Below are 11357 nucleotides of genomic sequence, written 5' to 3'. Positions count from 1 at the left end.
GTTTGACAAACATTGCATAACAACACCACATCAGTGCATTGATTGGAGGGAACATGTAGCCAACATCATCACCATTTGACACCAGTAGCGGTCAAGTAGTCCTTAATTTTATGGGTGGGCTTCTTGGTTCTCTGGGAACCACCAGTAGGTATTGGAGGCAAGAAATCTCCCCTTGGTCCCTTTGTAGCAGCAGATGAAGATCCAGTTGTTGGTGCCTTTCCCTTTCTAGCAGTTGATGGAGATCTAGTTGCTGGTGCAACACTTGCAGGTGAACTAGCAATAGCAGTAGATCTACTTGTCCTCTTTGATGGTGCAGCAATAGCAGCAACAGATGATGCCCCCCTTGATGGTGTGGCACTTGCAGTAGTAGCATCATCAGAGTCTGCCCTCCTCGCTGGTGCACCACTTTGCAGCACTAGTATTAGGTGAGTGCTACCTATTGAGCTTGCGTTGGTTTTTCACTTGAAGAGAAAAGGGTGATGCAGTAAAGGAGCGTAAGTATTTCCCTCAATTTTGAGAACCAAGGTATCAATCCAGTAGGAGACTACGCAACAAGCCACCGAATACCTGCACAAACAAACACCAACTTGCAACCAACGCAACAAAGGGGTTGTCAATCCCTTCACGGTTATTCGCAAAGTGAGATCTAATAGATATGGATAAATGGTAAAGTAATATTTTTGGAATTTTTGGTTTATAGAACGGAAAGTAAAATATTGCAAAAGTAAGTAAATAGGAAACTAGAATTGTAGATTGAAAACTTATATGATGGAAAATAGACCCGGGGGACATAGGTTTCACTAGTGGCTTCTCTCAAGATAGAAAATATTACTGTGGGTGAACAAATTACTGCCGAGCAATTGATAGAAAAGCGCAAATTTATGACGATATCTAAGGCAATGATCATGAATATAGGCATCACGTCCATGTCAAGTAGATCGAAACGATTCTGCATCTACTACTATTACTCCACACATCGACCGACCCCTACCTGCATCTAGAGTATTATGTTCATAAGCACAGAGTAACGCATTACGCAAGATGACATGATGTAGGGAGATTAACCCAAGCAATATGATGAAAACCACATCTTGTTATCCTCGATGGCAACAATACAATACGTGCCTTGCTGCCCTACTGTCACTGGGAAGGGACACCGCAAGATCGAACCCAAAGCTGAGCACATCTCCCATTGCAAGAAAAACCAATCTAGTTGACCAAACCAAATCGATAGTTCGAAGAGACGTGCAAAGATATCAAATCATGCATATAAGAATTCAGAGGAGATTCAAATAATATTCATAGATAAGCTGATCATAAATCCACAATTCATTGGATCTTGGCAAACACACCGCAAAAGAGTATTACATCGAATAGATCTCCAAGAACATCGAGGAGAACATGTATTGGGAATCAAAGAGAGAGAAGAAGCCATCTAGCTACTAGTTATGGACCCGTAGGTCTGAAGTAAACTACTCACGCTTCATTGGAGAGGCAATGGTGTTGATGTAGAAGCCCTCCGTGATCGATTCCCCCTTCAGCAGGATGCCGGAAAAGGCCCCAAGATGGGATCTCACGGGTACAGAAGGTTGCGGCAGTGGAAAAGTGGTTTCGTGGCTCCCCTGGATGTTTTTGGGGTATAAGAGTATATATATAGGCGAAAGAATTAAGTCAGGGGAGCTATGAGGGGCCCACAAGGTCGGGGGGCGCGCCCCACCCCCTGGGCGTGCCCTCCACCCTTGTGGCCGCCTCGAGGCTCCTCTAACTGGTACTCCAAGTCTCCTGGGTGCATCTGGTCCAAGAAAAATCATGGCGAAATTTTTATTCCATTTGGACTTCGTTTGGTATTCCTTTTCTGCGAAACTCTATAACAAGGAAAAAACTAGAAACTGGCACTGGGCTCTAGGTTAATAGGTTAGTCCCAAAAATCATATAAAATAGCATATTAATGCATATAAAACATCCAAAACAAATAATATAAGAGCATGGAACAATCAAAAAGTATAGATATGTTTGAGACGTATCAAGCATCCCCAAGCTTAATTCATGCTCGTCCTCGAGTAGGTAAATGATAAAAACGGAATTTTTGATGTGGAATGCTACCTAACATATTTATCCATGTAATTCTCTTTATTGTGGCATGAATGTTCAGATCCGTAAGATTCAAAACAAAAGTTTAATATTGACATAAAACCAATAATACTTCAAGCATACTAACAAAATAATTATGTCTTCTCAAAATAACATGGCCAAAGAAAGCTTATCCCTACAAAATCATATAGTCTTGCTATGCTCCATCTTCATCACACAAAATATTTAAATCATGCCTAAACCCGATGACAAGCCAAGCAATTGTTTCATACTTTTGACCTTCTCAAACTTTTTCAACTTTCACGCAATACATGAGCGTGAGCCATGGATGTAGCACTATAGGTGGAATAGACAGTGGTTGTGGAGAAGACAAAAGAAGGAGATAGTCTAACATCAACTAGGCGTATCAACGTGCTATGGAGATGCCCATTAATAGATATCAATGTGAGTGAGTAGGGATTGCCATGCAACGGATGCACTAGAGTTGTAAGTTTATGAAAGCTCAAAAAGAAAACTAAGTGGGTGTGCATCCAACTCGCTTGCTCACGAAAACTTAGGGAAATTTGAGGAAGCCCATCATTGGAATATAAGAGCGAAGTTCTATAATGAAAAATTCCCACTAGTATATGAAAGTGATATCATAGGAGACTCTCTATCATGAAGATCATGGTGCTACTTTGAAGCACAAGTGTGGTAAAAAGGATAGTAACATTGTCCCTTCTCTCTTTTTCTCTCAATTTTTTTATTTGGGCCTTCTCTCATTTTTTTGGCCTCTTTTTTTCGTCTGGAGTCTCATCCCGACTTGTGGGGGAATCATAGTCTCCATCATCCTTTCCTTACATGGGACAATGCTCTAATAATGAAGATCATCACACTTTTATTAATTACAACTCCAGAATTAAAACTCGATACTTAGAACAAAATATGACTCTATGTGAATGCCTCCGGCGGTGTACAGGGATGTGCAATGAATCAAGAGGGACATGTATAAAAAATGATGAATGGTGGCTTTGCCACAAATACGATTTCAACTACATGATCAAGCCAAGCAATATGACAATGATGGAGCGTGTCATAATAAACGGAACGGTGGAAAGTTGCATGGCAATGTATCTCAGAATGGCTATGGAAATGCCATAATAGGTAGGTATGGTGGCTGTTTTGAGGAAGGATATGTGGTGGGTTTATGGTACCGGTGAAAGTTGCGCGATGCTTGAGAGACTAGCAATGGCGGAAAGGTGAGAGTACATCTAATCCATGGACTCAACATTAGTCATAAAGAACTCACATACTTATTGCAAAAATCTATTAGTCATCAAAACAAAGTACTACGAGCATGCTCCTAGGGGGATAGATTGGTAGGAGAAGACCATCGCTCGTCCCCGACCACCACTCATAAGGAAGACAATCAAACAATAAATCATGCTCCGACTTCATCACATAACGGTTCGCCATACGTGCATGCTATGGGACTCACAAACTTTAACACAAGTATTTCTCAAATTCACAAATACTTACTAGCACGACTCTAATATCACCATCTTCATATCTCAAAACAATCATAAGGAATCAAACTTCTCATAGTATTCAATGCACTTTATATGAAAGTTTTTATTATATCCCTCTTGGATGCCTATCATATTAGGACTAATTTTATAACCAAAGTAAATTATCTTGCTGTTTAGAGACCCTCAAAATAATATAAGTGAAGTACGAGAGTTCATAAATTTCTATAAAAATAAAACCACCGCCGTGCTCTAAAAAGGTATAAGTGAAGCACTAGAGCAAATTTTGCCTAGCTCAAAAGATATAAGTGAAGCACATAGAGCATTCTAATAAATCACGATTCATGTGTGTCTCTCTCAAAAGGTGTGTACAGCCAGGATAATTGTGTCAAACTAAAAAGCAAAGACTCAAATCATACAAGACGCTCAAACCAAAACACATATCATGTGGTGAATAAAAATATAGCCTCAAGTAAAGTTACCGATAGACGAAGACGAAAGAGGGCATGCCTTCCCGGGGCATCCCCAAGCTTAGGCTTTTTGACATCCTTGAACATTACCCTGGGGTGCCTTGGGTATCCCCAAGCTTAGGCTCTTGCCACTCCTTATTCCATAGTCCATCAAATCCTTACCCAAAACTTGAAAACTTCACAACACAAAACTCCAACAGAAAATCTCGTAAGCTCCGTTAGTATAAGAAAATAAATTACCACTTTTTGGTACTGTTGTGAACTAATTCTTTATTTATATTGGTGTAATATCTACTGTATTCCAACTTTTCCATGGTTCATAACCCCCGATACTAGCCATAGATGCATCAAAATAAGCAAACAACACGCGAAAAATAGAATCTGTCAAAAACAGAACAGTCTGTAGCAATCTGGATATTTCGAATACTTCTGTAAGTCCAAAAATTCTGAGAAATTAGGAAGTCCTAGATAACTTGTTTATTAATCCTCTGCAATAACAATCAGCATTTTATCACTCTTCTATTAAATATTAAAACTAATCTCCTGGTCGCAAAAGTTTCTGTTTTTCAGCAGGATCAAATCAACTATTAACATAAGCTATCCCAAAGGTCTTACTTGGCAGAAACACTAATTAAAACACAAAACCACATCTAACCAGAGGCTAGATAATTTATTTAATGCAAAACAGGACCTAAAAGCAAGAAAAAATTGGGTTGCCTCCCAACAAACGCTATTGTTTAACGCCCTTAGCTAGGCATGAAAACATGAATAGATCTAAGTATTATCATCTTTGGCATGCAAATCTTTAATCACACACTTATGACTCTTGGGAGATTCTTTGGTTTTATAGATGATCAAACTCCTAGGCAAGAAATCAAGAGATTCATTCGTGACAATAGGTTCCTTAATAATATCGAGAAAATTGGGGTGAGTACTAATTGATTTGAGATCTTCATTATTTTTGCTAGAAGATTCACCCTTATTCTTAGGAACATAAGTAAACTTGGCAATCTTGGTAGGAGGAAGATTTTGAGTAGTTTTAATGGAGGAAAAAGCGAAACCCAAGTTGGTAATAATATCTTCTAGCTTGCCAATTCTAGTAGAATCTTGATCTATCTTTTCATTAACTATTGGTTCCTTTTCCCTAAGATTCTTTAAAGTAACTCCTACTTTAGATCCATATTGAGTAATCTGATTATGAATCTTTTTATCCAAATTTTCAATCAACTCAACTATAGCAATTTTATTTTCAATAATGTCCAATCTTTGCATAACATGTTCGAAAGTTAAAACAGTTCCATTAACCAAAAGAGGTGGTGGGCCTAGCAATCTATCATGGCATTATAAGAATCAAAAGTATGACTCCCCAAGAAATTTCCCCTAGTAATGGTATCTAGAACATATCTATTCCAAGGTGTAACGCCTACATAAAAATTGCGAAGAAGAACAACAGTAGATTGCTTTCGAGTAGATCTATTTTGAGCATTGCAAATTCTATACCAAGCATCTTTCAAATTTTCTCCTTCCCTTTGTTTGAAATTGAGAACTTCATTATCAGGAGTACTCATGATAATGGGAGGACTAGCCATGAGAGCTAAATGGACATTTAAACACACGAGCACACAAAAAGCAAGCAAAAATGACGAATGGGAGAGGGGCGAAGAAAAGGCGAATCTTTTTGAAAATTGTTTTAGAAGTGGGGGAGAGTAAAAGGAGAGGCGGATGGTGAATAATGTAATGCGAGAGATGAGAGTTTATTATGGGTACTTGGTATGTCTTCGCTTGGTGTAGATCTCCTCGGCAAGGGCACTAGAAATCCTTCTTGCTACCTCTTGAGCTTGTGTTGGTTTTTCCCTTGAAGAGGAAAGGGTGATGCAGTAAAGGAGCATAAGTATTTCCCTCAGTTTTGAGAACCAAGGTATCAATCCAGTAGGAGACTACGCAACAAGCCACCGAATACATGCACAAACAAACACCAACTTGCAACCAACACAACAAAGGGGTTGTCATTCCCCTCACGGTTATTCGCGAAGTGAGATTTGATAGAGATGGATAAACGGTAAAGTAATATTTTTGGTATTTTTGGTTTATGGAACGAAAAGTAAAAGATTGCAAAAGAAAGTAAATAGGAAACCAGAATTGTAGATTGGAAACTTATATGATGGAAAATAGACCCGGGGGCTATAGGTTTCACTAGTGGCTTCTCTCAAGATAGAAAATATTATGGTGGGTGAACAAATTACTGCCGAGCAATTGATAGAAAAGCGCAAAGTTATGACGATATCTAAGGCAATGATCATGAATATAGGCATCATGTCCGTTTCAAGTAGATCGAAACAATTTTGCATCTACTACTAGGACTCCACACATCGACCGACTCCTGCCTGCATCTAGAGTATTAAGTTCGTAAGAACAGAGTAACGCATTAAGCAATATGACATGATGTAGCAAGATTAACTCAAGCAATATGATGAAAACCCCATCTTGTTATCCTCGATGGCAACAATACAATATGTGCCTTGCTGCCCCTATTTTCACTGGGAAAGGACACCACAAGATCAAACCCAAAGCTAAACACTTCTCCCATTGCAAGAAAAACCAATCTAGTTGGCCAAACCAAATCAATAGTTCGAAGAGACTTGCAAAGATATAAAATCATGCATATAAGAATTCATAGGAGATTCAAATAATATTCATAGATAAGTTGATCATAAATCCACAATTCATCGGATCTCGGCAAACACACCACAAAAGAGTATTACATCGAATAGATCTCCAAGAACATCGAGGAGAACTTTGTATTGAGAATCAAAGAGAGAGAAGAAGCCATCTAACTACTAGCTATGGACCCGTAGTTCTAAAGTAAACTACTCACGCTTCATCGGAGAGGCAATGGTGTTGATGTAGAAGCCCTCCGTGATCGATTCCCCCTCCGGCGGGATGCCGGAAAAGGCCCCAAGATGGGATCTCATGGGTACAAAAGGTTGCGGCGGTGGAAAAGTGCTTTCGTGGCTCCCCTGGATGTTTTTGGGGTATAAGAGTATATATATATAGGTGAAAGAATTAGGTTAGGGGAGCTACGAGGGGGCCCACAAGGTCGGGGGCACGCCCCACCCCTTGGGCGCGCTCTCCACCCTTGTGGCCGCCTCGAGACTCCTCTGACTTGTACTCCAAGTCTCCTAGGTGCATCTGGTCCAAGAAAAATCATGACGAAAGTTTTATTCCGTTTAGACTTCGTTTGGTATTCCTTTTCTGCGAAACTCTAAAACAAGGAAAAAACAGAAACTGGCACCGGGCTCTAGGTTAATAGGTTAGTCCCAAAAGTCATATAAAATAGCATATTAATGCATATAAAACATCCAAAATAGATAATATAATAGCATGGAACAATCAAAAATTATAGATACGTTGGAGACGTATCAGTGAGGAAGCGTTGGTGCTTGGTTGCAAAGACAACAAAAGAAATTAGTAAGTAAGCTAGTTATGAACAAAACAAACAACACGGTACTATTAGCATGTTAGTTAGCTGATGCATGCTCTTTCTCATGGCCAGTGCAGGCTTAAAAGCATCATGGCAACTAGTGTATCTATGGCCTACCTTGTTGCAATTGGAGCAAGTAATTGAGGCCATCCTTGAAGTGTCCTTGGGAGCTGGCTTTTCATACTGCCCCTTTCACCTCTAGCTTAGTCTGAGCTCTGCCCTTATGTTCTTTGAAAATTGGAGGATCAATGTTCAGACTATCTATCCTTGGCCACATGTCAGGGCCAGGTACATGATATATTATGGGACTGCAAGCTACCCTGTACATTGGTTTTTTGAAGAAGAAAAAACGTAAACTAAGTCCTCTTACTGAAGCTTAGCCTTGTGTATGGCAGAAACAACATGGTTGCAAGGCACTGCTATCATATCCCACTTCCTATACCCACAAGTCCTATGTTCCAACTTGACCGCATATGTTTTCTCTCCACTTGTCACGTGGTAAAGATGTGGGCCAGCCATCAAAGATTGCCAGTTCCTATACTGTGATAGCCTGGCTTATTAGGGATGATAGACTACTCATATCAATAAGGAATTCCTTCTTTTCCGGGAGCCCATTCGGACAGAACTCCAAAGTTAAGCGTGCTCAGCTTGGAGTAGTGTCAGGATGGGTGACCAACCGGGAAGTTGCTCCCGGGTGCGCACGAGTGAGGACAAAGTGCGCAGAAAAGACTAGTATTGATCTGTGGGGCCAGTCTAAATCCCGCCAGGAGTAACGACCACCGGCGGGTGTGTCCGGGGTGTTACAAGTTGGTATCAGAGCCGACCCTCGCGGTTACATGGATGGTTGCGCACATGTGCGTGGTCATGTTGTTCATGACGTTTGTGACCCGTCGTGGCACCCGACATGGCGCATGTACCAGACTGGAAGCACAGACGTTTGTGCCAAGAGGGAACGTTCCTGTGGCCCGACGAGGACGTCGGTTCCTCTGAGTGGGGGTGTATGTGATAGCCTGGCTTATTAGGGATGATAGACTACTCATATCAATAAGGAATTCCTTCTTTTCCGGGAGCCCATTCGGACATAACTCCAAAGTTAAGCGTGCTCAGCTTGGAGTAGTGTCAGGATGGGTGACCGACCGGGAAGTTGCTCCCGGGTGCGCACGAGTGAGGACAAAGTGCGCAGAAAAGACTAGTATTGATCTGTGGGGCCAGTCTAGATCCCGCCAGGAGTAACGACCACTGGCGGGTGTGTCCGGGGCGTTACATATACCACTTCTTTGCTTCCTCAAGTTTCTCAGCATACGTTGGGCAAATCTCCCATTTAATAGTCTTAGTTTTGGTTCTATTTGCATTGAACTTGGTCGTTAACTTAGTTCTAACACCATCAACCATGGTCCTTATTGTCTTTGCCCTGACATCTAGAACCCACTTGTTGAAAACCTCACTTAATTTGTTGACTAGTAGCAGCAAGAATTTGTTGACCAATAGTAAGCTTTATGAAGCATCAATCCGCATTTGCACATATAGTAAGGTAATTAAAGCACAAATGATGAGTTGATCAAAGCACATATTAGTTATACAAGGGAATTACCTATGAATGGTCTGCAACCATTGAGAAACCCTTCTTTGCATCCATTTAGGCAGATGAACAACCCATGAAACCTAGGGTTCTTGCTTGTATGATCCTTCAGATATCTTATCGTGACAATGCATCTAGAACCTGGATTAGTATCTAGCACACCCTGCAAGTAATCTCTAATCCTGGTGTACTGGGCCTTCTGATCTCCTAAAACAACTCTCTTAGCTGCCCTCTTAGCCATGTAGGTCATATGGGTTGATATCTCCATTGCATACTTGCTCTTTGCAATGCTAATAATTATTGTAATTATTGTGCATGGGTCATTCCTGATTGCATCCTCACAATGTTTTGCAACCCACTTGGCAGTGACGTTGGTGTTCTTTGACACGAAGGGCATGTGTGCATCAAATACTGCTTCCTGATAGTAAATGTCTTCTCAGTTGTAATCTGAGAAGTTGTTGTATAAAAAGGGCATTGTTCATCTATGCGTTGTGCTATAATTCTATCATTGCAATTTCTATGGTACTCAAAGTTCCTATTCTGTGAAATGTGCGGAGTTTGAGGTGAACTTCTGAACTGGTACACATTAGTAAAGCAAAGATGCTTCACACACTGCTCCTGTGGGTGAGCTCTCTCCTCTTCATACCAGGTCCTTGGCTCCATCTTCTTTGCTTTGCTCTTTCTACAAGTGGGCAACACATATGCCAGGGCCTTAGCCCCGTCATCATCTTCCAGACCCAAGTCTAATGGTTTCATGTACTCATCGGATGATGGTATCCAGTCGTCCTCAAGCAAGTGATCTATACTTGCATGTGCTCTGCTTGTTGGGCCTTTTCTATATTCTTTTGCACATCTTGCGAAACCTCCCCTTCTACTTCCTCTTCCTCCAATTCCTCCTCCTGTTGCTCCTCTTCATCCTCTTCTTCCCCTTCTGGCTCGTACAGTCCCTCCTCCTCCTCTATCTCGTACATTTCCACAACATCTGTGTCCTCCTCAAAATGTAGTAGTGGATCATCCCTCTATATTTTCATATCCTCAAGCCTAGCAAGGATATCACCATATTCTATCAAATTAACATCCTCATTGTCCTCTTCATTGTCCATAACTGCAGCTTTCCTTTACAATGAATTGCCCTTCTCTTTTTGTTTCTTATTCTTCCTAAACATTTCAATCTCCTTTCTCCTAGTCTCCACCATATATTTTTCTATTTTCTCTTGATCCTATAATTGTTTGCTACATGATCTTCTTCCACTTAAAAATGAAAATCTTGTTCTACACCACCTAAAGCAGGTTGCAGGCTCACAATGTTTATGCTCTGATGTGTTTGAAACTATATTGACATTGGCTCTTGTTCTGCTGTTGCATATGGATTTTCTACTACTACATCTACATGTTGTGCATTTAACAAGACTCCTTCATCATCTATCTGATACAGTTTGGGCTCTCTAATTTCTTCTTGAGGGACCTGCTGCTCAACAACATTGGCACTGCTGCTTATATCTTCAGGTTTGGGAGAATTAACCCTAACAACTGCCGCATTCAATATCTTCTACTGCTGCATGACTAAGTGGTATAGAATTTCCTCCAGCTTGTCATAATCATCTATTTCATCCATTCCTTCAATCCCTAGGCTAGGATCCCTGACATAATACATGTAAACTCTCAAACCATATCTTTCAGTCTCTATCAGTGCTACTAGGTTGTAAAATGCGATGTTTGACAATGTCATAGTTCTCTCAAGATTGTCTCTATCATGAAAATGCATTCTCAATTCCCAAAACTCACCATCCAGACTGCCAATAATGAAAACAACATAATAGTGCTTAATTAAAACTATGTAAAACAAATGAAACAGGGCATAGCAGTGTGATACAAAGCTTTGCTTAATTAAAAAGTTGGACAACAAAAAATAGAGCAATGCAACATAAATGATTAAGTATAACTAACCCCTAGCATTCAACATCACCTAATTTGACAAACAGTACACTAACCCTAGGGTTCAACAACACCTAGTTTGACAAACAGTACAACTAACCTTAGCATTCAACAACACCTAATTTGACAAACAGTACACTAATCATAGAGTTCAACAACACCTAATTTGAACTAAATGACACGCAAACAGTATACAAATTGAACAATTAGCACATCATAGCATTAAACAACACCTAATTTCTCTACTGCAATAGTAACAGTAACCCTAGCCCTAACCCTAGTCAAAGCAGTAGAGA

Source organism: Triticum urartu, chromosome 3 (genome assembly GCF_003073215.2).
Source record: "Triticum urartu cultivar G1812 chromosome 3, Tu2.1, whole genome shotgun sequence".
NCBI classification, from domain to species: Eukaryota; Viridiplantae; Streptophyta; class Magnoliopsida; order Poales; family Poaceae; genus Triticum; species Triticum urartu.
The sequence above is the reverse complement of the archived record's forward strand: the minus strand, read 5'-3'. Positions refer to the sequence as shown.